The sequence below is a fragment of the Coturnix japonica genome, chromosome 13 (genome assembly GCF_054131305.1).
Source record: "Coturnix japonica strain WE chromosome 13, WE-NBRP24, whole genome shotgun sequence".
Lineage (NCBI taxonomy): Eukaryota > Metazoa > Chordata > Aves > Galliformes > Phasianidae > Coturnix > Coturnix japonica.
In genome coordinates, this window is record NC_140675.1 from 16,797,234 (window position 1) to 16,824,460 (window position 27,227).

The 27,227-nt window shown below is 41.6% G+C and overlaps 1 long non-coding RNA gene across 2 annotated transcripts in view; it reads right to left on the bottom strand.

The window, feature by feature from the left end:
* Positions 1-27,227, bottom strand: part of LOC107320872 (uncharacterized) — a 132,751-nt gene that overhangs the window by 18,279 nt on the left and 87,245 nt on the right. The window contains exons 3-5 of one of the 2 annotated variants that reach the window (XR_014934096.1): positions 8,328-14,206; positions 1,655-3,848; positions 592-1,546 (exon numbers count right to left, since the gene is read on the bottom strand). This is a non-coding gene — a long non-coding RNA (uncharacterized LOC107320872). The remainder of the gene's footprint in view (positions 1-591; positions 1,547-1,654; positions 3,849-8,327; positions 14,207-27,227) is intronic. The other variant, XR_014934095.1, reaches the window with a different exon arrangement.

Below are 27,227 nucleotides of genomic sequence, written 5' to 3' on the forward strand. Positions count from 1 at the left end.
AAATCTTTGCTGTGGCACACCAAAAAAGTCACGTAAAACGTTAAATGGGAGTAAGATGAAATAAATGTAGGTCAGTGGACCATTTAGATATGAAACACAGTGAACTTTTCCATCTTCTTCCTTCCAAGAGGCACAGTAGAAACCTGAGCTTTAGATGGAATACTTCCAAGTATGACACATTGTAAACAGAAGGGGAACAACAAAAGTGAATAATGTAGGGAAGGTAAAAGTTTCTACTCTCCCTACCACTCCTCTCCAAGTACATCTGTCTAACTCATGGCAAAGTCCAGAAAGGCTCTTCTTATTTACTTCCCCACAAAGTAATTTCTCAAGGCTATTACTCCTGTGCTATCTTTGTGTCTGTGTTATGAGTAGGAAAATAAATCCCCTCTTGTGTACAGAGGGATTTTTCAAAAAATCCTGATAACCCTCGTATTTATGAGCATCAAATTCTTTCTGGAATAACAAGACCCAAAAACTATTTTCAATTTTGATGACTGGCATGCATAAAATCTGCAGTCCCTTATCATCCCACGACTTTACTCCACTGCACCTTCTTTCCTAGGGCAAATGTTTATGAAATAAGCTTACCCTTATCTTCTGGAACAGGCAGGCCAGTTAGAAGAATCCAGTCCCTTTGCTTCTGATGACATCTTTCTCTTGGTCTTAACAGTGAAATTGAACTTCTGAAACTTTATGATCCACTCAGTCATGACATCTCTGAGAATACGTTTAATTCTCTCACTGGTTCCCACCTAGCATGACTTTACTGCCATTCAGACTGACATTGTATACACTTTCCTAAGTGGACAACTGGCTGTGTAAACTCTCTTAAACTTCAGGCCACTTATATTCTAATGGTTTTACAATGAGGATGTGTTCTGATTTGGGTTTGTTACAGCCCCTTCCTTCCTGTTTCTTCTATAGAAACACAGGTACATTAGTGCACCTACATCTCCCCTCACCAGAACAACCCACTACTGAGCAAGAGAAAACTCCAGCCTTGCAAGATGAAATAAAACCAACGCAAATCAAGCAAGGAAACAGAATGATATTGTACGGGCAGTAGAAAACTAGTACCTGCTTCTCTCTCTCTCCCTCCTTTTTTTTAACCCCAGAGATAAGTAATGAATTTTTGAAGTTTGCCACAAGGAACACACACAACATTTATGCAACTGATGTGCAGCACACAACATAAGAGTCACAGTGACTTGGAGCTAGCACAGTGTCCACAGATTTCCAGCCGTGAGAAGGCAGTCCCTTAAAGACTATCTGATCCTAGCAGCAAGAGCTGCTTGGCTGTCAGCAGCTGCCATGGGAGAGAACTGGGAACAGGAGTTTAGTAAAAGTCAGAGCTGACCTCTCCCAGGGAATTGCTATCAATCTTCACTGCAGCTGAAATACCTTTTTCCCTTCCCAGAAGGGAATATATATAATCCCACGCGGCAAAGAATGTTCATAAACACCTGCCTATTTGTCTAACCATCCAGAAGAGAAAAGGGGGTAAGTATATCCATTGCTTATGAAAGTATTAGAATTCCATTTCCTGCAAAAGAGAAAAAAAAGCATGACTTTTCCATTCAAATAGGAAAGAGAATCTAAGTAGATTTCATTTGGATTGCAGCAGATTTTCCTTACTTTCTAATAGCTCTACCTGTTGGAAAAAGAGCAGTGTGCACAGAGTAGGAATCGAGTCACGAACACAGGGCTCAGGTAAATACCAGCCATCCTCTTTTTCACTTTTGTTTTTCTTCTTTCCTCCTGAAAAGAGAAAATTATCACATTCTTGCAGATGTCCCAGTTTCTAAGGCAGCTTCAATCAGAAGTACAGCATGCTCCCCCCCAGGAATGGCAAACAGCTACACCTATGTGCAGATTCAAGGACAATCAGCCCCTTCACTGTTGACTTATTCCAAGCCTTCCAGGAAGCAAACAGAACAGCATGATACCCAAACCAAATTTTGTGTGTCTGAATTCTTTCAGGTATAAAACCATCATGCCATCTCTAGCAGGAGGGGGTCTCCTTTGCTTCATTTTAGTCTGTTTCTTTCAAATCAGCTCCTTGCTAACTGTAACATGACTCTGTTTTGTGTCTGTACAGAGGGCATGCTGTCATCCAGCACAAGTCTCACCTATCAAAAAGGAAACACGTACTGAACTGAAAGATCCAGCATGGAACGAGATCATAGGTGAGGTGCAGCAACACAAATGGGCAGCTGTAAGGTGACCTGTACAAATCTGCCACCTGCTAGCAGAGAGCTTGAGCTCAGCTAGTGCAAGAACCTGTTGGCTCTGTGCTGCCCTGCTGGAAGGTCTCCCGGTGTCTCCAGACTCCTGCTTCCCTGTAAACATTCCAATCTCATCCTGTCACAATGAAATCATTCCTGCTGCAGAAGAGGGATTAATTAGGTCTACCAGTACTTCACTACCTGCAATCCTAACTGAAAATCAGAAAGCTTCTCTTGTTTAGCATGTCTGTGCTCTCTAGGTACGAGATGTGACTGATCTGACACTTGGCACCTTAGAAAAACCATGTCCTAGACTGGATCAGGACTCAGGAAACAAATCCTCTCCATAACTGCATAGAGCAGGGCATAAGCTAATGCCAGAATGATGTGATGCTTGATGCTTTGACCTTGCTTTCTGTGCGAGACTCTCCAAGCTTCATACCACTGGGAGCACCATCATTTGTGATGAGCAAAAAAAATCAGAGCAGCTGGTTCTTAAAAGATTTGTCATAGTTTTGCTTTAAAAATAATTCATCTCAAAGCTGAATTCAGCATTTTGGGTCAATTATAATTGAATCTGCTAGACAGAGAATTTATATGAGACTAATTAACTACCGTTTCTACTTGAAGTAAATATTAAAGGCAAGAAAGATAAACACGGGCTGAAGTGTGATATGTAAATCACATTGATAATTATCAGGTTAAGACTATGAATTTATATTCTTTTAATCATTATGAGGTTCAGATGGTATCTCCAGCAAAGAAAAGTCAGTATGATGGTATATTACTGTCTATGATTTGGTCCCTAATTGCCAGCAACAAAAATACATTAACCTGTTTGCACCCTGTGTCTCATTACTGTAATAAAAAATGGTAAGAAAATTCCTTCTTTGTGAAATCCACGCTGCTTTACTCTTTTCAAGGGCTGCTTTTGTAAGAAGGGAGAGTAAGACTTGGGTCACTTCTACTGTATATAAGGTGGAGGAAGATTTTTTTTTTTCAGAAGCAAAGCACGTTAAACATCTTTATTCCTACCAAAGTTAATAAAGTGAAGCCAATTCTGAGCACTTCTTCAAACTGCAATGGATTTTCTATTAGTTTTCCTGCAAGAAAACGTGATGAAGAACATAATTGGAGAAAAGATAGTTCAAGAAATAACTTCACAATGGTATTACTTACTCTCAAAGAACAGACAAAATCAAAATATCCTGAGTCTGGTAAAGACAGCCAAGGACTTAAAATGAGACTGGGCATGAAAGGGCTGGAGAAAAGAATCGGGGTATAAGTTATGACATTTTCACTTTTTCTATATGCAAATTCTTGATGAAAAATACTTAACAAAAGAAGTTTGAATGACTTTCAAAGATTAGAACTACCTTTATTCTTTTCCTTTTTCTCTTTCTTTTCTTCTCTTTTCCTGCAAGGGATTGTTTATAAAGACACATGAGATCCTGACAGACATTTCCACTGACCCTTTTACAGGAGATTTGGCTCAACTGCTCTCCTCTAAGGCGCTCTGTGATTTTGGCAGCCCGAGGCCCAGGGTCCTTTCCAGGGCTGCTGGGCCTGCAGCCACACCGACATTGGCCCCTTGTAAGTGGGAACAGTTAGTGGGAGCTCCTAAAAATACACAGAAAGAAACAAGGCACCAATGCTGCTGGTTTGTGCTCAGAGAAGATGCATTATTCATACAGTACATAGACAAAATAGAGAGAAGATGCCTGGCAAAGCCCCCAGAATGGCTTAGTTACCCTCGAGTAAAAACTTCTATTTGTTGAGTAGACTCCATAAATATAGCAGGACTCCTGAAATGTCCAGATGTTTCTGAGCAGATGAATAATGTTCTCTTTCTGAAAGCTTACTGAATTTTTTATTATCTTATGCACTATTTGCGAGGGCAGGTCTTCTGAGCAAGTCAGAGCAAACAGCAATCAGTGCTGCAGGTATCCAGTGAGGGAGGACAACTGGAGGTACCCAGCTCTCCAGGACCTCAGAGATCATAAGGAGGTCCTAAAGTGGAGACTGCTGATACATACACAGAAAATAATCAATCAATGAGCTAAACTACGCTGAGGGATCTTAATGTAGCCATGCTATGAAAAGAGGATTATTTAGCATTGATAGCGATGCCCTCAGATACAGCCGTGGTGTTATGCTCTCAGGCACACAGACCTCACTTTCTTCCATGGGAGGCACAATGCTGTAAGAAGATTTTGGAGTTAAGGCAGATATTGAGTTAGCCCTCCCTATTGAATTGGAGTTTTTGCAGATTGGAAATAGCTTCTTCTCCATGGTAATTCTTGAGTAATGCTGCTCCACTTAGACCAATTTAAACTGGAAGAAAAAGATTTGCCTGTGACATCTTTGCCTCAGTAGGACGGCATGACCAGATTTATATCTTTACCTTGTATTTTTGTCCAGAGGGCTTACACTTTCATCTGATTATGCTCTCTCTTGTGAGATTCTCTCTATGCTTAAAATAGAAAATGCCACTAACCCTAGGACTGCTGATAGGGCTGGATAGTGCCTCCAAACAGCAGTCTGCTGTGATCACTCTCCCTTACACCAACCCTGCATCTTCTCTATTTCTACTGCTACCACCAACTTAGTGCCAGCCATATGTATTTAAGGGGTTGATCTGGCTTCCTTGACATGATAATCAGTGTGTGATTATTTTGTGGTTTTCCATGTGGATTTCAGTTTCTCCAGTTCCTACTTCTATTGCACACTGAAGATTCCAATTACTTGAATGCTGCTTTTGTATGCTTTCTTTATTGAGCATGAAAGAACCTAGGATGATTTTGACTGTGTTTATATGCTTGTGAGATGTGTACGTTCATGCTTTTCTGAAGCTACTCCCACGTGCACATATATATGCATATACATTCCTATAACTGTGTGCAACCAAAATGAGCTGATGAAGACCACCAGCAAATAATATAAAATAATACATAATACAAGAGGCAGGACCTGAAGTTTCTCTTGCCAGCCCTATGCTCAGCTTCATCTTCCCTGCATCATCACTGATAGCTCTCCTGTCTCTGTGCAGTCAGGTGCCCTTGCCAGGATATCTGTCATTTTCATCAGTTCCCATCACTCAGCTCCTCAAAACTTCCTACTAGTGTCATTTAGGCTCTCTCCTTTTCATTGGCTCCTTCTAGCTGCTAACATATAACAGCAATTTTCACAGTCGCCTGCTTTCCATCTGTTATAGTTTCACTGATGTTTTTTAGTCTGACTTCCTCTATGATCTCAGCTTGCTTTTGTTGAAGTTTCCATCCTCGCTGTGAGCTTTTGGATTTTTAGACATCAAATTAAAAAAACCTCTAAACAGTTCTTAACCACATTTCACCCTATTTCAGTTGCTTCTCACAGATGATTCAATTCATAACAGCTTTCAGTTTGGTGACTTCAGAGGTACAGAGAAAATTGATTGGGATTTTTTCCTCATGGTATATAATGAATGTAATCCAGTCATGCTCTCTTGTACCTTAAGTATTCTTAACTCCCAGGCATGTGGTCAGTCCTTAAGCTGTAGCACTAACTTACAGGTTATTTGAAGCTTTTGGGTTTCAGTGGCAGAAAGGTCAAGTATGTTTTCATAACCAAGCGGTTCCAGTTCTTCGTGTTTGTGATTCAGGCAATTTAGAGCACCTCTTTCAGTCCCTCATTGTCTTGACCTCACATGGAGTTGATTCAGATTTTTAATTCATCCTGTGACTAAAAGCTTCGTGTCCTCGGTGGCAGGATGGTTAGAAGGCATTTCAAGATTGCCTGAAGACAACTGCATTCAGGATTATTCCTTGGCAGGGAATATTTCAAGTCACGCATCCCTCACGGCCCTGTCTCCAGAGCCCATGCTTGGAATGCCTACACTTGAGAGAAGAGCTGCAGGCCCTCAGGGTTTTCTTTCATCACTAAGGACAAAGACAAGAGATGCCAAGCAGCACCAGAAGAGCCAATTACAGTGTTATGAACAACAGCAGGTCCCCTCATGGCTTGGATAAGCCCAGCAATTTGACAGTTTGCAGAAGAGAACAACTGAGGAAACTCTGTAGCATTCAGTAGAAATCCTGACCATTTTTAATTACGGTAATAAATGAAGCGTTAAGTGGGAAGGAAAGGTGCTGAAGGCTACAAGAAAAGCATTGCCTGCTTTACCAGTAACTGGTTCTGAGCAGTAGGCCTGTCTAGAGAAAAAGGAGGATGGGGTTCAGTGTAGATAAATCTACACTGAGGAGCCTTGAGAGATAAATGGCAGCTGAATCCCCACAGATCGATGATGTCCTGAGACACATTTCATTCTGAAGCAGTGAACACAAAATTTACATAGTCAGAGTATTTTTTACTGAAGTGAAAATTGAAGCAGCTAAACTGTGTTTATGCATGTGTATGCATATGTATCAACTTTCTTTCCTCACTTGACATGATTGCAAAAGAAATTTCCATCCTGACTTTTCACACCCACATGGGTACAGGAAGAAGAAATTTAAAGGTTGCTTGAATTTATGTATCCACTGTGAAATTCCTGAGTACTGAAAAATACACGTTGGTGAAGAGATATAAGTGCTGTGTAATTTACTGTGTGAGTGCCTCCAACAGAAATGTTACTGTACATCATATCACACTTCTTACTGAGTGGGAGTTCACCTTGCTTATCTTTGGCCAAAGTTTTGCAGTGATATTCGCTGTGCAAAATCTACCCTTTGCCTTAGCTAAGTGGTGCTACAGAAGCAGTCATTAGCAGCTGGAAACACCTAAACAGCACAGAGCAGCTTCCTGTGTTAAACAGACAAGAATGTAACTGTACTTATATAGCTATTTGTTTCAATTTTAAGTTATTCATTGGAATCAAATCATGAGAATAGAGAACTTCCAGTGATAACCTAATTTTCCTTAATTAGGAAATGAAACATGAAATTCTTAAAACCAGTTTTACAAAAAGTAGTGGAGGAGATGCTCAAAATCCTCTGACTGAGACTTATTCAATGCCAGAGATACTCAGAATTGGTTTTAAACCATACAATTCACACATGTTAAGTTGAACTTCATTTTCTTACTGATTGGCATGACTGGCTTATCACCATGTCTATGTGTTTGCATATCTAAATGTAAACAAGTACATTTTTTCTTGCCTTATAAATACAGTGTCATGAATTTGACTTTTCTGCCTTGGGCAGCAAGCCCCACAGACGACTGTATGGGGATAAAACATATGTCAAAGAAAATGGTTCTTAGCTCTCTTGAATGCAGTGCTAATTATGTCAGGCCAGCTCTTACTGCTTTAAATTAAAACCATATTTCATCTCTGAATTAATTTAATTTTCTGGACTAAATGCACTTCAAAAAATCCAGCTTGGATTTGCCAAAGGATAAGGGTCAGCTATTCAAAGCATCTGAAGAATAACATAAGAGTCATATTCAGGCAGCCTAAATTCCACCTGAATCACTGTGCTCTGGATTTCTTATCAACCTGCTGTAAGTCTGTAGAGCACAGGGACTATTCAACTCTGGGATCTCAATGGAATTTAAATCCTGGATATTCAGCAAACCATTTCCTAATTCTAATGCTATGGTAGGAAGTGACCCTAGCAAGACTTGACAGGCATTAAAGGGTGGCCTATTTAAGCGAGGAGCAGTCCTCAGTTGTCAGTGATGTACATTAGTCTTAAAAGAGTAAAACAATCCTTATAGATATTGCAGATCTACTCCTGGATCTGCCCCCTAAAACAGTATTTTCAGAAAGGTGTATTTCCCTTGCTTTTGTAATGCAAAGGAATCACAGACCTCTTTGCTTCAAGTGACAAGGAAGGTAAACTAATTCTGTACTGTCAACATTTTTATCTTTGAAAAGTAGAGTGATGAATCATAGCCAAAAAAAAAAAAAAGCCTTGTGGCCCCGACTCCAAAAACCAAACAACCCTGCAAAAATGAACAGCAAACCAAATCCTATTGGTTTGTCGTTCATCTGTGTTTCAAATAGTGAGAAACAACAGCATCACCTGTCTTCTGGTCTATACCTCCCTGGCCATTCTAATTAATACTGGCCCAAGGCAGCATTTATTTCTTAGCTTGTGAGATAATAGGTTATTGACTGACCTGTAAGGTAATATCCAATGCTCTGTCTCAGATAAGGAGTGATTGTGCGGATTGAAGTGACTTGCGGAATCAAACTCTATAATCCAGAGATGGGTTATAAAGCAGGTATGTTTATTCCAGCGTTGCGCAGCGCCGGGTGCAAGGGGGATAGCTCCTCCAAACTTGCACACCGTAAAGAGAAAAGTGTGTTACAGATATAGGTTAAGCTAATACATAATCAATAGTCTCCTCCTCAGTTTGATTACATATTCATTACATTCCCTATGGCCCCGTTCCCTGCGACCCCATTCCCTCATTCCCCCTGACCCCATTCCCCGCGACCCTTGCCGATGTTTTGGGGTGAAATTCTTCTTCTGTTTTCTTCTTGGTGTTATCTGCTGTTATTGTTCTCCCATGTCGGCATCATCTTGCCCGGGGGGGGGATCTAATCCTTCTAGTCAGAGGTCTCCGGACAGTTTCTTCTTATCTTTATTGCCCTCTTCTCTGGCTTTATTTTGACTAAGTGTCTGCAATTCCCCCTTTCCCTGCACTTTTAAATGTACAGTTACCCTTTGTCTTGGTTTCTATGAAGTTCCCCTTTCCCTTTCTATAGCAAAGTGTTACCTTACCACCATTTTGAGGCTTTGCTCACTCTTCAATTCCCCCCTTTTCTTTAATCTAGCAGGCTTTTACCTGCTAGATTCTTAATGGGTCTCAAAATAGGCTCCGCTCTCTACCTTTTTGTCTCAGCTCATGTCTCTTCCAAACCTCGTATTCCCTTCCAGTACCTTGGTACAGACACAAAAGACATCTTATAACAACACAAGTAAAACACACCAAGAGTAGCAAGGTGATGCAGGCTAAGAAAAGCTGTTTTAGTCATCCTAAATTTGGCAACTAGTAAGTTTATCCCATGATCCAGAGAAAACTATTCCCCAATCGGTGTTATCCCTGCCTACTCCATGTTGCAATGCATCTTTGGATAAACAGGATATCTCCTTTTGGATTGTCCATCAGGCATCTGCAGCAGCATCCTCAATTGTTTCTAAGGTTACAGAAATTTTCATACAGCGATACCCCCCTTTTCTTGGGAGTTCTGTGAACTCAATTTGCTGTTGTTGCCCTGGAAGGCCCTCTCCCATGAGGCCCACTTGTGCCCTGTTCCTGGTACTGGGACTGTACTTTGTAGTGTTGGTTTGCTCAATATATTCTCTTATCTTCCCTTATAACCAATTTCCATAAAATACTAAAGGGCATAATAATGTGTCCATTTGGGCATGCACACATCTGTCAGCTTGCTCTCTTCCTTTCTAAATTATTAATTGGACTCCTGTTCTCTTTAGAATATTTTACAGGTTTTGACTTGGCTTCAGAGATTTTAAGTTTACCGTCTGGAATTGAAGCCTTCTTCAACTGCCTGTTCTGCCATCTGATCTATCAGCTTATTTTCTGTTTCCTGTACAGTGTTACATTTCTGATGTCTTTTACAACATATAATAACCATTGGTAGATTTAAATCAGGCTGTTTTTCTTGTGTGTGAGCAATCCTTGCTCTTTTCAGATGGTACTATGAGCGTGTGGCACATATATAGCATCTGTCCATATGATTAAAGCTCTCGTCAAGGCAGTTATTTCAGCCTTCTGAGGGGAAGTCCCCACAGCTGGTGGCTGTGCTTCGATTACCTGGTCAGTAGCAGTTACTGCATGTCCTGCCTTACAGTCTCCTTGTCTCATAAAACTGCAGTTGCTGGTAAACCAGGCGTCTTCTGCATCTTCTAAGGGTTCGTCCTTCAGGTTCGACTGACCGGCTGGAATGTGCAGCTTCAGTTGTTTCAAAGCAGTCATGTAATAGTGGTTCTCCGGGAGTTCCGCTAAGGAAAGATACTGGGTTGACAATATTAGTCACAATTATTTCTACATCACCTTGCTCTACCAGGATGGCCTGGTATTTCAGGAATCTTTGGGGTGAGAGCCAATGAACTAATGTCCCCCTTTTGCCTCCAATACAGTAAACACTGTATGAGATATTAAAACTGGTGTCCTTTGGCCCAGTGTAGATTTATAGGCTTCTTGAATATTGAGCACTAGTGCAGCCACTGCCCTCAGGCACCATCCCTTACTCACTTCAAGCTGTTTGAGGTTTACCATCAGTCCGTAGCTGTGTATCCATGGTCAGCACCCTCCTGTCATTCCTGGGAACGTATGGAGTTCCTTGACAGTTTGCAGCTCAGGGGCTTAGCAGATGGCTTCTTTCTTGGCAGTCCTTAAGGTCCAAAGTCCAGCTGTAATTTCTGAGTTATTTGTGCTTTCTGTAAACCAAGAAACTCAGCAAACTCTCAGTCTATTGTACACAGTCCTTTTGTTGCTGTGGCATCCACATGCTCCAGTAAAGTTCCACCCTAGGATGGAGGATCCCAGGTCTCAGGCTCATGAGTTGACTAGTTCTCAAAAATCATTAAGCTGTTCTCACAACCCTGGGTAACACTGTCCAGGTTAACTGAGTCTCTTCTCCCTCTATTAGGCTTTTCCTATTCAAAGGCAAATAACCTTAGGCTTCCTTTAGCCAAACCAGGCAGAAGAGACATCCCTCAAATCCAGAAGGTAAACTCCACCTATTCATTCCTTAACTTGGTTGATAAAGTGCATGGATTTTCCATCACTGAGTGTATCCATTCAACAATTCCATTACTTGTCCTCATGTCTTCTACCAAACTAAAGCACTTGTTATCCGAAAATTTAGCAAATTGGCAAAATTGGAGTTTTGTACTTGGATTCCCATTCAATTAGTAATTCAAACTCAAAAAATTATGTATTATTTCTTTTGTCCTTCTACAGTCACATATCCTCAAAGGGCACCACTTTACCCTGAGTGGGTGAGCTCTTGCTTTTAACTTGTATTTAGGGCTTAATTTTGGCCCTGATGCCCACACCCCTAAGTGTGTCTTAGTTGAGATTGCTGAGGCTCCTGGGGGTATAACATTGTTTTTCCCAGTTTGTGTTAATAGTCAGACTTACAATTCTTAATCAGCCAATATTGTTTGACCCTTAGCTCCAGTTTTATTAAATTTCTTGCCAGGGTAACCTGACAGGTACAAGAATTTCTGTATTCCTACTTGTTTTCTTAGCTTATATTTAATTAATTCCAAAAGTAAGCCTTTTCTTGTTGGGCAATAGCACCTACTAATGTTACAAAACCATCTATGGGTAGTAAGAAGCTCCCATATCCATCAGAAAATGAACTACTTTATCCTGCTTCCTTAGCTGCAGTTTCATCAGTGTATCTGCTAGGGTTAACTTCCCAAGTTCTCATTGTTCAGTTCTGCAATCAGAGGCAATTCCTTCTCACTCAGCTTGGTCGGATTTCTCTACCAGTGTCCCACTGCATTTGCACACTGCTTTCATTCCAGCGGGGCAGAGCCCTCCCTGGGCTCTTCAAGCCTCCCTCCCCCCCCTTTCCTCGTGGGGGATCCCTGGGTCCTATGGCCCTACTCTAGCACCACAACAGTAACAGCTGTTATTATTCTCAATTCCCTGAACATCTCTGATTCTCAATCAGGTGTTTGTTTTGTTATTTGTTGTTGTTGTTTGTTTGTTTTCTTCTTATTGTACACCTCTCTTCAGACCTGACATCCCTGTTTTTATCTTTGCCTTCCTCAACTTTTGTCCTTCCCAAACTTTCTCACTTTCCAAACTCTAATCATTACATTTCACCTCCTCTCCAGAGCCATCCAGTGCTGCCCAGATTTCAGATTTCCCAGATCTCTGCACATGAAGGCTATTCTCACTTCCAGTGCCCTGTCCTCTCCACCTTCCCCTTTGCTGTTTACAGCAGCAGTCTCTGACCCTGGCTCCCTCTCCCACTCTGAGAGTTCTGATTGCAGGGGAACGGTGCGGGGGGGGTTGTTCTCATGCCAGCACAGATAAACTCACTTTCTCTTTAACCCTTTTTCCTCTGTACACTATTCCACTATTTGTACCCTCATTTACACTTCCACGTACCCTCAACAATACTTCCGTATGACATTAACAACTACACTTTCTTATACCAGCAAAACAGTTTGTCCCATTCCCTTCAAAACCCACAAATCAAACAACACAGTTCTTCAGTTTCCATAAACACTCTTACTACCTTATAACTTTCCCTTAGTAATCCATATTGTTCAGTTATACACCTCTCGCTACAGAGCCAGCACTGACTGACCCACCTTCCTTACACCTCTTCGCAGGCAGAACACAGTATCACATAAATGGCTTGATACTCATTCCACACAGACATCCCTCTATATGTTCATTGTCCCTATCCTCCAGCTTATACACCAACCACCATTGATTACAATATTTAATCAAGTTTTTCCGACTCAGGGTTTCTCTTGATTTCCCAGCAATATCTCGCCAGTGTGCCAGTATACACCCCAGGGGTGAGCGCGCAGGGACCTCTTTGCTCTGTGATTTTCCCATCGTAACTTAATATAAACCACCGTATTCTTTTATAAGTAAAACCACTTCTGACACAACAGCATTGTTATGACTTATGACCACATACTTTACAACAACCAGTAATTAATAATACAAAATAAACACGTATTAAAACAAAGACAAACAAGTATTGGAGACAACTTTCGCTTCGTCCGTCCCCGGCCGTTTCCCTCGCGGGAGGACGGAACCGCGGGTCGGGACTCCACACTCGCCCCGCAGCTGTGCTGCGTCTCACTCACACCACACTCACACGACAAACAAATTCAAACAAAATTACATTTTCATATATCATTTGTTAAGCTTAACCAAAGATGTTAAGAACACCGGTGCTAGTTGTTGACTTAGGTCACCTATATAGACAGCGCTGTACGATACCAATTATCCCAGGATTACCCAAATCACCCTGTACTAGAGAGCAGACAAGCTCTGCCCAATTAGCAATCACCTGAATGTGAGCAACAGCCCTTTTACCATGCGTACGACTTACTGGCCCCTTTGTAGGCACTCCCTAGGGAGTCCTAACCCAGCCGGCAACCTAACCTAACCCGTGAGCTCACATCCCTGGGGGGAGCACGCCGACTCCACTGTGCCCTGCGTAGGACGTCTCCTCACGACTTACGGGTCCCCCATTTCACATACCTGGTCCGCCGAGAGATGGTTCTTGTCTGCTCCTGCAGTGATCAGATGAGGGAGGGGAGTCCTTCCGAGAAATCTCGGGGCGCGCCAAAGGCGTCCCCCTTCTCAGCTGGTCCTGCAGCCGAACAGAGAGGGTCCCATCTGGGGTGCCAAATTGACTTGCGGAATCAAACTCTATAATCCAGAGATGGGTTATAAAGCAGGTATGTTTATTCCAGCGTTGCGCAGCGCCGGGTGCAAGGGGGATAGCTCCTCCAAACTTGCACACCGTAAAGAGAAAAGTGTGTTACAGATATAGGTTAAGCTAATACATAATCAATAGTCTCCTCCTCAGTTTGATTACATATTCATTACATTCCCTATGGCCCCGTTCCCTGCGACCCCATTCCCTCATTCCCCCTGACCCCATTCCCCGCGACCCTTGCCGATGTTTTGGGGTGAAATTCTTCTTCTGTTTTCTTCTTGGTGTTATCTGCTGTTATTGTTCTCCCATGTCGGCATCATCTTGCCCGGGGGGGGGGATCTAATCCTTCTAGTCAGAGGTCTCCGGACAGTTTCTTCTTATCTTTATTGCCCTCTTCTCTGGCTTTATTTTGACTAAGTGTCTGCAATTCCCCCTTTCCCTGCACTTTTAAATGTACAGTTACCCTTTGTCTTGGTTTCTATGAAGTTCCCCTTTCCCTTTCTATAGCAAAGTGTTACCTTACCACCATTTTGAGGCTTTGCTCACTCTTCAGAAGTTTGCCATTGATTTTGTTTCCATACACTCAGGGGGGCCATCCATATAACTGTCACACAAATAAGAAGAAAAGGCTCTGAGTGACATTTACTGACTTCCTAAGATTCCTCACCTGCATCTAGTTGATATTACTGTGGTCAGACCAAAAGCCCACTGAATTCACCACTAACTTCAGTGCAGTTCACCAGATCTTCCTTATATTAAGCAGGGAAATAGGAAGAGCTGACAACCTGAATTCATGGTAATGGGCAACAGCATTCTAGATTCTATTTCTTCATCCTACTGAAAGCTTCAGGAATAGAAAAACTGGCATCACTGCAGAATATTTGCTTTTAATAAAGGACTTGTTTCATTTGTATCATTTTGGTTATCCAAAGTCTTAAACAGTGCCTTGGAAAACGGAACAAAGATAAATAGAAATGCTTCAGCTTTTCTGAAACATGTACTTCTGTAATGTGCTTCAGAAACAAGGAGGTCTCAGTGATCAATGTGCTGCTGCAAGACTTGGAGTTCCTCTGTTAAATTTTTTAACTGTTGTAACTGCAGAAATAAGCAGTTCCTCTACCACTCACCCATTTATACCTCTCTCAATATTAAATTAACTAACTCCCTTTTGGGAGCCATTTGGAGAACGATCAGCAAAAACCAAACACAGAAAATTACTGAAATCTCTATTGCATTCTGCTGTTGATATTACTGAGAAATACCATCCATTTCTTCTGGCCAATGATTTTCTCAGAAGCACGGATCATTTTCTGTCTGTCCTACCTAGACCCACGTCCTGTCTGAAGCCACAGCTTACAAAGGCTCATTGAAAAGTCTTTTTGAGATGGTGTGCTCACTAATTAAATGTTCATTAAACATCATAGCAGCTTGAGAATTAATTTCACTTTGCTGTTTCTCAAGCCTCAGCTCTTTTCTAAGCTTTGACTGTACCTCTGACTTCCAGGTGCTTGCCTTGCTCAGTTAGGATTTCCCAGTTTGCTTGTACACTTGTGTGTCATTTGCAGGGAAGATGCTGCTCATTAAGATACATGATGGGGATCTTAAAAGGTATTCATTTACTGGGCAAAAGGGCATATTGGAACAGTACTACTAGGTGGCATGTGCACCTTGGTTTTATTAAGTCACGTAGTGGGGAAAAAATTAATATGAAATCCAAGGAGAACATTTAAAGCTCATTTGCCTTAAGGTAAAGAAGCTCCTGGAAAACTGCTATTTTCTATTCAAATATTACAGGGACATAGCATTTTTAGTCTCTCATTTATGTCATTTAGGATAGCTAATGATACATTATTACGCGACCCAAAGCCAGCGTTGTGTTCTCTTCCTTGTATCTGATACTGCTTTTCCAACCATTTTGTTCCACCCAAACCATTTCAGATACAGTCTCAATTGCAGAAAATAACAGGATTCTTGAAGAGGTGTAAATGCATACTGTGGCATGGCTGTCCTGCTCTGAAATAGCTGAAGAGCCTTCCTGCGTTTCCCCAGCATGAGCTGGGGGTGCTCACATGCCTTCCACAGAACAATCTTCAAGGACTTTGTGCAACATTAATGTGCTAAATACTATCTGCATGAACTGGGGAGGATGTCTCACAGTTTAATTGAGCACATTCATTACAATTACCAAGGAAGGACCAATATCTGTTTCCTTTCCCTGTGAATTCAATACAGACCCAACAGCAACTGTAAGATCAAATCCCAAGGCCAGGTATGGGGCATTTACTATATGATATTGAATTTTTCAGCCTAGCAGATCATGCTAATTAATGAAGAATTTTCAAATGGATGCCCATGATTTCAATGAAGCCAATGCTCTTGGGAAAAAATAGTCTGCAGTGACAAAAGAAATTGGATCTATTTTGTCAGAATAAATAAATGAAATACACAGATTATTTGGAACTTCTTGTATCCTGAGAATCAGCTGCAAATCTGAACTGCACAAACTTTCTGTATATATGTTTCAGAATCAGAGCATAAACTGCTACTGCCTGTAACTAGTAGAATTATAGGAAGTTTCCTTTGCCCCTAACTAACAAAATATTGCTACTAGAATATGTCTGTGCTTTATATATGAACAAAAGGAAAGCATTCCAATTTTGTAGCATAACAGTGTCTTTCCAGGTGGGCACCGAGATGCAGCACAAGCAGCTTAACTAGCTTTCTTCTCCAAAGAAAACTGCCATGTGAAGTCCTTTTAGCAGCAACAAAACATTAACAGCAACAAAAAATTGTAAAACGTGACATTGCTGCGATCAGGCCTAAGGAGCACAGCTTGCTTCTGGAATCAGAACACAGGTTAACAGAAGTGTTAAACTCCCTGAGCTCCCTTTGCCCCTGCTGATGAGCTGTGGCCCTTCAGCAGACCTAATGGGCTCACGGTGCTGCCACAGTGGGTGTTACAGATGGAAGGAACATGCTCTGAGACATTCAAAGTCAGGCTGCACCAGGCTCTGAGAAGCCAGATTGAGCTGCAAGTGTCCCTGTTCACTGCAGGGGGCTGGATAAGATGATCTTTAAGGACCCCTTCCAACTTCCATGTTTCTGTGATGTATACTAAGTGGTGCTATCAGCAGGTTGTATTTGTGGATCCAGATTCACTTCTGGGGCTTGCAGACACAAACATTGCTTTAAGCATAATAACTCTGTAATTGGGTCACTTCACTAGGTGTACTGGCACATCAACACGGTGGGATTTCACTGCTGCATTGTGCCTCACTCCCTCTGAACAGCTCAGCACAGAAATGCTCCTGAAAGAAACACCCTCGGCAGTCATTTGCTTTGCATTGGGGAAAAAAATAATAAAATTTTTTTTAAAAAAAGGGGGACTGTTTTTCCTGTTTTTGTTCTTCCCTGAAATGTACCTGCCCTGTTTCCTGACAGACTCTAACCCAGGTTATTTGTCTTCTGCACCACAGGTAATAAAATGATTTGCCAGGATTTAATGGAAAAAAATATGTTACTGTTTCCCATTATTTTTTGCACTGCTGTACAATGCCTATGGCAAGTGGCCACTTAAAACTCTCCTGGAAACTGCTTCTGCACATTGGCACCGGTGCAGCGCTCATGTGGGTGCTACAGGCAGAGCCCATCGTGTTGCAGCTGCTGGCAAGGACTCAATGCAACGTGACAGCAGGGAGAGAAAGTGGATTAGAAAAGGTATTGCTGGCTAAAAGCCTCTTCCAGGATGTACAATGCCTTTTCCACTCACAGAGGGCTCTGAATACTGGTGAGGGTGCAGATGTCACAGCATCCCTCCCCTGCAATGCCCCAAGTCTGCCTTTTGTCTCTCAACAATTCATTATAAGTGGAGATTGACTGTGCCTTGCTGATACCAGGGTTTGTCATGTTGCATAAACGACACCGAGTCTTCCAATGGAGTCCCAGGCTGTGGAATGTGACCTAAATAGACATAAATGTTCTCTGAAAAATGTTTTCTGGCACTGCACTATCTGCATTCTGAAGGTTACAAATTGCACCCAATTTCCTGTTTTAGCTGCCTGAGTTCTTGTCCTGAAGCTACTGATTGCTTCAACTTTCACAGTTCAGAGATACCTCTTCTATGCAGAAGGAACAGCAGCAATTGTAAGCATTCAAAGACTGCTGAAACAATATTTGTCATAGATATATATATAACATAAATATTTGTTAATAATATATGCCACACTCTCTGTTTCCTACTGTTGACTGGTATTAGTGATATGAGCCCTAATCTCAATTTATACACCAAGATTGCCCACAGTACTGAATGTGACCATGACCCATTCAAATCTCCCTTCCTGCTGCCCCCCAGCCACCACCACCATCACTTGAAATCACAGTGAGGTGTCAGGAATGGTGGTTTCTGCTGCATTTCTTTCAGGACCTGATGTTCCATAAGTGGCAAGAGTTTCTGGTTTGGAGCACAGGCCTATTCTGTAGAATGTTCTGGCAGCCCAGACCTGCTTCCTGCCCTTCCAGGATACTGAACTTAACAAAACTTAAACATTGAAATACCAGGAATGAAAGAATGGAACTGTGCAAGAGCTTCAAACACTTAAAAATGTTGCCAATGAGAAAGCTGTGCTCAGCTATAACCACACAAGAGCTGGTATGCTGCTGCAATAAAAGCAGTGAAGAAAGGGGCAATAACATGCTTACATAAGCGTTACAAAAATTAGGAAAAGGAAGAAAAACAGATCTTAGCTGGCATCAAATAATAGTAATTTGTTTTCAAGCCCTGACACAAGAATCTTGACTTAGCTTTTATCAAGCTAAGTCAATTTACTTTTATCTTCTTCAATTCCCCCATGAACTGGGCAATAATGAACAATATTCTCCCTTTACCTTTGGTATTTTATGACATGAAAGCTCCCACATCTTTGTAAAGTATGATGATCATAACCCACTTTGTCACGCAGTAGTTTTCTGTATTGCTGATTAAACTACACATTGCTTTAAAAACACGAGTGATGTGCCTCATCCCAAGCATGAACAGAATGAAGTGCATGGCCTCAAGATGCCACAAAAATGCTCTAGTCATGGACTTATGGTTTAATTGCTGATAGAGTCTTAACTAAAGCAACTTCAATACGGCAGTGTTCATAGAAAACATTGCCTTGTGGCTGCTCAGTTAAAATCACAGGGTACTCAAAATGGTAAATAGGAAGGTACAAGCAATTACTGTCTTTAGAAAAATGCATCATTTTGAACGACAGTACATCAAAATAAAGGAGGAATCTGAAGCCGAATTCAGTTCCCATTGAAGACAGAGTTCTCATTAAGCCCAAGCGGAGGCTCAGCTATTCAAGCAACTGTAACACCATGCCACTCAGTGCTGTGGAAGAGTTAATGGAGGGAAAAGCAAATACTTTACAATCTACCCAGTGTATGTAGCCTTTCAAATGTTAATATAGCCCATAAAAATAACAAGGTAAAATCATAATGATATATTTTAAACAGATTACAGGACCAGTTTCAAACCAGGAGATATTAATCATTGGGGATAAAAGGAACTTGTCCTGGTTCTGTTTAAAGAAAAGAAAGCAACACAGGAAAACAAAAGAGAGGAAAAAAGAGTACCGTATCAAAGCAGCATGATGTCTTTTATCCACAGAAACGCTTTTGACTGAAAGGAATGCAAGCTCCAAAGGCTGGAGTCCATTTTTCTCTTCAAATCCAAAGCGTATCTGAGACACTAATGTGACACATCTGAACTGTCCTGATGCCCACGTGAAGTCTCTGACTGATTTCAGAAAGGCTTTTGACTGCACTGTGCTTCAAGCTCTTGTCAAGCTGCCTGATGCTCAGGTAAGGGGCCGGGGGCTGCAGCCATCTCAGACTCATGCCAGCCTGAGACCCATCAATAATAAAACCAGGACACGAAGCTGGCTGAAATCAGAAGGCTTTTTGGAGGGCTGTCTGAAAGGTAACATGCCAAACTGAAGTGCTGATGATAAATGCAGATGTAACCGATAAATTCTAGCAATGGGTTCCCTGTTCAGCAGCATAAATAGGCTACAGGGGGAGGAAAAGATGCAAACATTATCATTTCCCATGGCAGAATCTGCAGGATGCACTTAAATTTTCTTTCATGTTTTGTTCAGAGATTTCCAGTCCTCTAAAGAACAAGCCAAATACTCAAGTATATAATGATCTTCTGAAGTGTCCCACAAGAAACTCTACCCTACCCTACCAGCAGGTCAGTCAAGACCTAGAGCTCATAGGCAGCTCCCAGCGCCATGAAGACCCTCTACCTAGGAGAAATCAACAAAGTCCTCTGTCACTATGGGACGTTACCAACAGTACAGCTCAAGCAACTGCATCATAAAGTCACAGAATGTAAAAGAGAGCCCCAGTGCAGCCTGTGGAGGAGGAGAAACAGAATTTCCATTTTGGTTAGTACAGTCTGACCTTCCTATTTGTCACTGCACGAAGGAATCCGCCCACTTATAACAAAAAAAAAAAAAAAAACTTGTTTAATGAACTTTTGGCTGCGAGATTTCAGATCTAAATACCTCTGTCCAGGTTTCTCCTTATTTAAACAAACTCTCAAGAGCACAAACCTCTCCTGAGAACACCATGTTAATGAGGAGAAAGGCTGTTTACACTGACTTTCATAGACAGTTTAAAGGAGGATAATCCAGCCTGATGGTGAGAGGCCTGTCAAAACAGTGGTAACCAGATGGTCTTTGCCCTGACTTCTCATGGCTAACAACCCATTTGTCTCAGGAAAAAAATGGATATATTTCCCCCAAAACCCAAGTCTCATCAAAGGGGTTGGGTAAGTTAAAAAATAAGACCTGCTTTTGCTGATTTTTTTTCTGCCTACCTTACATTAAATCACTTACTATCACCTTTAAACTTGAATATCTAGCCACATTTAATCATTGCCTACCTCCCAAGAGCATGACAACTCAGCATCTCATATTACTCAGACATGGAGACAGATCATGCAGGTGAGACTTTGAGATGGCAAGAAAACAAGCTCAGGTGCCCAGCCAGCCTCCAAGGAGAACATAACTGTGTCTTCAGCCTCCCTGTAACGAGCAGGAAGTTTGGGAACACATCTCCCAGCCTCTCCTGCCTTAGGACTATCAAGTTGATTGCGAACACATTGAATTTTGGCTGCTCAGCACAAGCCAGAACATCTCCATATTTTTAAAATGTCTGACATCCAACTTCAATTAAGCTTATCAGCATTAATAAAACAAATTTTGCACTCACTGAGTAAAAGGATTTTTTAATCTTTCATACCATCATCCAATAACGCTAAAAACTGATCTTTAAAAAGCGCATTCGTGTGTAAATCAGTCCTTCTTCATTCCCCTTAACTTTTCTGTGTAATCTTACTCCAATATTTTAAAAGTCTAAGCTCTTTCTGAGTCGTAAATAATTCCTGTTGGCACTGCTGACAACAAACGGACAAAAGCAAGCTGTCAGCCACTGCCAAGGGCAGGACATGCATCGCTGCGCTGCACTGTGGGTCAGTGGGCTGGTAATGAAACACAGCATTCCACACTCTGATCACCAGTTTGGATCTGCAACAGCCAGACTGACCTACAGTTACAGGTGGTAATCTTGTGGCAATTACCTGCTTGTCTGTCTGTCTGTCTGTCTCAATGACTGCTGCTTCTCTTTGGACTCACCAGTGGATGGGTGTTCTGAACCACCTTCTCCCTTGAGGGCACTCTCAACCATTCAGTCAAAACTAAAGAGATAATTCTGTCCTCTCTCTTTTCCTCATATGCCTGCGTCATTCTTATAGGATAACACTCCACAGTGATAGTTATCCATCTTCCAGCACGCTTTTACTGTCTGCCATTTTCATAATCACAGAGGACATTCAGACCCTTTCACTCCCTTTGACCTTTGCCAGGGGAAAAACATCTTTTGAAGAACATGCATGTTGTCCATTTCCTGCTAGTGGTGAATATGTTTGTTTTCACTGTTTTATTTCCCCGATCTTTGCTCATTGAAACCCATGAATGCGCCTGCATGTTGCTTGTCACTCAGATCATCAGCTGAGAGAGTGTCTAGCAATAAAGAAATATAAAAATGAAGCGGCTGCAGTGTAATTTTCTGATCAGTCTATTAGACATTTAGTCATTTTGAGCAGCTCATACTTCCATTCCACTATGTCAGCCAGCTACGTCAGACGACTGGTAATTATATTCTTTCAATAGATATTAAGTCTATAGCTCTCATTAAAATATTCATGGCAAGAAGGATTTCAGTCAATTGGTGAACTGCTGTTACAGTTAAAACATAAATCACACCAGTACTGCGGTGTGGGAGAACTTGATGGACCTGCAGTAATTTATGAATAAATACAAAGAACACGAACACTGTGATGAGATTGAGACGGCCAAGGGATTCTTCTGTGTAAGTGAGAACCTGCATACAGATCAGTCTGCAAAGTTATGAACTAGCTGGCTCAGCTCCCCCTGAGCTCTTATAGCTCACACCACGGACATCTTATTTTCCCCACAGGAATGGCAGTCACTGCTGTGCACACCCTTCATATCAGTCACAGCTGGGAACTACCTATTGAGAGCGTTAATTAGAGCAACCACTGTGGATTTAAGTTAAAAGAACCATCTTACTAAAAGACTTTCTAGACTAACATCAGCAGGTTCTGGAGAAGGAGGCTTTTACATTTATTTGAAAGGAATAAAGGAAACACCACGTAAGAAAAGTAACTTTTCCATGTCAAAGCCCAACAGCTCAACTGGGACCTACCTTGTTGGGAACTGATGTTGTTCTGTGACTGCACATCCTTTTCCCTGTATTATTTGTATTACTTACTACAAGAGAGACCTGAATTAAAGACACAAAAACACGTAAAAAGCCACTTCCCCTATCTCCCTGCTCCTCTCTCCCTACCCAAAAAAAGAAATTACTTTCATTACTGTTTTCCATCGGAGTTACAGATGTCTTTATAAACAAGGGTTTATATGGTCTTACCCAGCATGCAGCCTTCGGTATCTTAAATAGTAGTTTAAAAATCCCACTATCTTTATCTAATTTAGCCATCCACCAGATCATAATGATTATAGATCATTTCTATTCTCAAATTAACCTCGGGGAGCATTTAGATACTCTTGGGTAAATGTTCAGAGGACTATGGAAATCTCTAATTTCTACATCAGCAGAGGGCTTTGCATGCTTGGTTAAGCCTGGAACTGCCTGTTCCTAATTTGTTTCTCCAGATGAATATTTATTTGATTCACAGCCTGTTTCACAGATGCTTTTAAATGTTTTGTCAGCAAGAAGCCTGCATGCAGATAGAGAAACCCCTGTTTTGCTTTCCCTTGCGTTATGAGTAACCCTCTCAGTTATTTGACCTTCCAGACCCAATTTAAACAACAGATAGAGCCTAACCTTAAATGTGTAAAAAGACCATTCATTCTGAGACTGTTATTTTCTTGGTAAAGAGCAAATATCTGCTGAAATATAGCTATAAAGACCATTTCCTGCATCTCTTTTCATGTCCAGTGGCCAGTTCCTGACTCCAAATACAGCTGGGTTATTATAGCAAAAACATTGGCAGTTTAAGAAGGAAAGCTGAGCAGTAAAACTAAAAAAGATCAATAGGAGAAGTGATAACCACAGAATCACGGGTTGGAAAGACCGCTAAGATTATCAGGTTTTGTGACCACAGATCTTCCAGTGCAGCTGAATTACCAGTGCTGAGCAATTGCCACTGAGCTGAAGGCAAAGCAGTGCATGAGTGTGAATGTGCAGGGCTGGTGTAACTTCTGCTGCTACAGGTAAGTGTATTAAAGAACACTCATCACCCAGAAAACACCACTAATGAGCATCACTGTGGTTTAAGTAGATGAAAATTGTAGCTTCGAATTTTCTCCATTTATGACAAGAAGCCCAGTATTACTTGCGTCCTATATGTAACCCCACACAGAGCTGTGCAGAAATCTGTTTGGAGAATGACTATAAATACGGCTGTCAGAAGGCTGTCCCCACAGGGCCACTTCTTGTCGGCACAGTGACAGCGGTAATGCGCGATTTTCAGCAGCTTTTTGCCCATAAATGTGGACGTGACTTTGGGCTGATATGAAGCACGGATGGGCAGCAGTTGTAGCCAGGTCCTGTGGTGCCATTTATCCTTGTCATTCCATCCTCGGTGGTTAAGCAGCAGAGACCCAGCTGTCTGCCACAGTAAGGGTAACCCTTAGGAGAGATTAACGCGTCCCTGAAGTTACAGCTGCTCAATGGCCTAATCCTGCTCCCAGCGAGTTCTGTAGAAGCTGCCTCACTTTGCTGAAGACCTGCCTAAAGCCGTATTCACATTGCTGAGGTTCCCATAAGCCCCCATTGTAAAGCAGAAAGCAGAAGACTGTTCCAGTGAATAATGCCAACGTGTTACATGGAATATGCAAAAGCAGGAATTAGAGATTTTTGAGAAAGTCAATACAGATGTTAGGACACGTACGAAGGACTTCTGAAGATGCAAGGAGAAAAGCCAGATAAGCAAAACTATTCAAAATGCAAGGAGAAAAGGAAAGCTGAACTTGCCAAGAGAGATGAACAAATAACAAACATCTGGTAATCTGCGAGATGAAGTCGGATGATACAACAGGCTATCTCCAGCAGCATGTGTGATTCTTAAACACTTGATAAGAAGCTGGCAGTATTTAAAGGCTTCGGGAATATGCACTTGCCAATCATACATAGATAAGTGGGTGAGGAGTGCACTTACAGCAGTGTATCTGTGCAGGCCCTGCTGCATGCCCAAGGGGCTGCATCAGCTGGTTCACATGGGCCAATGGAGGAGTGTGCTCCACATCAGGACTGGGTTACCACCACCCTCTGGTGTAATCATACCCATCTCTCCCCCTCTGCCCACCAGTACCCATCTATTTTCAGGTACTGTCTATAACAGAACCTGGGGAAGCTACACGGCCCTGGCTGCAGTCCACTGCCCAACCTGCTTCAAAGTTCAGATGCAACAGGACTCAGGGCTGCATCAGGCACCAACAGTGGGTGGCAGGCACCTGCGTGCCAGGGGACTCAGCACCCCCACCTGAAGTCCCCACTGTAGCCGGCAGCACCTGCACAGCCTCCAGGCACATCATCAGTGAACCCTATCACATCCCAGGAGGACAGTTGGAGCCAGGGCTCCTGGCACGCCAAGTGCTGCTGAGCGCTCCACAGCTTCAGCTTTTCGTCCTTTATCTCAGCATCCTTCGCAACAGGAAATCCTACAGCCTTAAGTGAATTATTTCAGAGCTCTACACAGGTATCTACATATACATTTTAAAGCATGACTATTTTAAAGCAAGGTCAAGGATGACGTCAATAGATGTAAGGGAAACTAACACTGAAATGCAGAGTTTTGGTTGAAAATAAATACAAAGGTTTTATTCATCTCTGTAATTCCCCAACTGAAACCAGCACACACACGGAAGCCAAAAATTCCCATTAATATTTCCGAATCTAAAACAAAATGTATACCCTATTTACATGTTCCATACCTTTACAGGAAACAACTCATCTCAGGGGGATGTCAGGACTATTGAGATATTGAACCTGCCTCCCCTCCAAGTTCACGCATTCAATCTTCACTTGCACCATACTAAATCAATGCATGCAAATCCCTTTTCACAGCTCTGCTCCCATTTAAGTCAATGGCAGAACTCCCATCGAATCAAATAAGGGGATAATCAAGTCCTTACATTTCAGTAAATTCCATGCAGAGTAGCTCACAAACCTATAAAACGAATAAAAACTTGATATGCAGTTGATACAACATGTACAGGAGAATGTGCAAAATAAGAAGTCATTTCAGCTAAGTCCAGAGACTTTGTTTTGTTTTCAACAGCTAAAATACAGATATTTACTTGTACTTGTGCTCCCTTAAGCCAACAAAGACAAATCAGAAGTTGTGTTTAAGTCTTTCCTGTAGGATGAAATAACTTGCATCCTGACGATGACTACTTTTAGGACAGCCTCGATGCAGCCTGAATGTGAATTGTTGAAACTTAATTATACGCACCAAAGAGCAAACAAGACTGTCTTAACACAAACACAAGCTTTCTCCCATAGTTTTATTTCCAATGACTCACTGTGAAAAGATATTGTTTTCTTTTGGGCATTAACTGCTAAGATGTAAATAAGAAATTTCTGGACCAAAGCATCCACACCAGAGCATGGCAATCATTTGTGGGCAAGAGATAAATCGTTCACTGCTTGGCCAGATTTTATGACACAGATTTTAAACATGGTAGTTATGGAATTAGAATCTGGACAAATTCAGGGCAAAAAGAAAAGTCATACTGAGCTGCACACAGAGGGCAGAGTTGGGGCGAGAGAGACTAGTGAAATCTTAACCTCTGAATAAGACAAAGTCAAGTGGAGAGAAGGGCTCCTCAGCCTGATGACTGATGTGGGAGGTGGGCATTTAAAGTCCTTTCACATTTTCCATGGAAGCTTACATCATGAAACCATGGAATATCCCAAACTGGAAGGCACCTATAAGGATCATCAAGTCCAATTCCTGGCTGTGCACAGGACCACCCAAAAAAATGCCCAGGATGGAGACCCCTGCCTTGAAGGTGCCCCATCTTACACCTCTGGGAGAGCTGCTATCCTTTGGAAGCTTTGAATCATAGCCCAGTTTCATTTCTCTCTGTCTGAAGTTATACATTTGAATTTGTAAACAGTTCCTGCATGTGCCAAATCTCTGAAAAGAATTATTATTTACAGACCTTTTTTTCACTATCAACATCTCATGAGATCAGTACAGTCAGCAGCCTGTTTTACAGTAAACTATTTACTTTCTTACAGTAGATAAGTATGTTGGCATAAAAAGGATGCTATAAAATACATTTTTTTAGACTGATAGTAAATGAACCCCATTCTACACATAAAACCCTTTTTGCTGCAAACAAGCAAAATTTACAGCATTCCCAACATCGCAGACCACATTTTCAGATGTTTGTACCTGTAACACAGCCTCTAAAACTGTATGTTTTTATGCATAAATTCTTTTAATTATGCAGGCAACAAGGCAGAAAGAATCCCTTTTCTTGAAGTCCTGCATTATTATTGCTTTTCCACACCTCCACCTGCCCCAGCTACCAAGAAAGTTATCTGTTCTGAGTGCTGATCAGCTTTTCTTGCAATGTAGTTTTCCAAACAAGTGATTCAAGACAGCTTTCACCCATCTGGCTTCCCACTCATGGAAACACCCTTCCTAGATAGCAGCTAATGAGGTAAAATAATAGTTTATCCTCCTAATGTTCTGATTTGCTTAGTGAAGCAAACAGTCTGCTTCTGTATTTATTCATGTCACTTACATAACTGTGTGCACATAGGTTTGTTGGTTACTGTGAAATAATTATAATGATACCATATTAGCCTAAGTGTTGCATTTTGCAGCACTGGGTTCATCCCTTTTAATTTCAGGGGGCAAAAAGTAGTGGGAGGATGCTTAAATGTTTGAAAATGAAACACATTCATTAGCTGTAGCTCAGTTTATGAACTTCAGAGGTTAAACATTAGCTACAAAAAAATCTTTTAATCTAGATGGATCAAGGCTCTTCACGTAAACGCATTATCCAAATTTG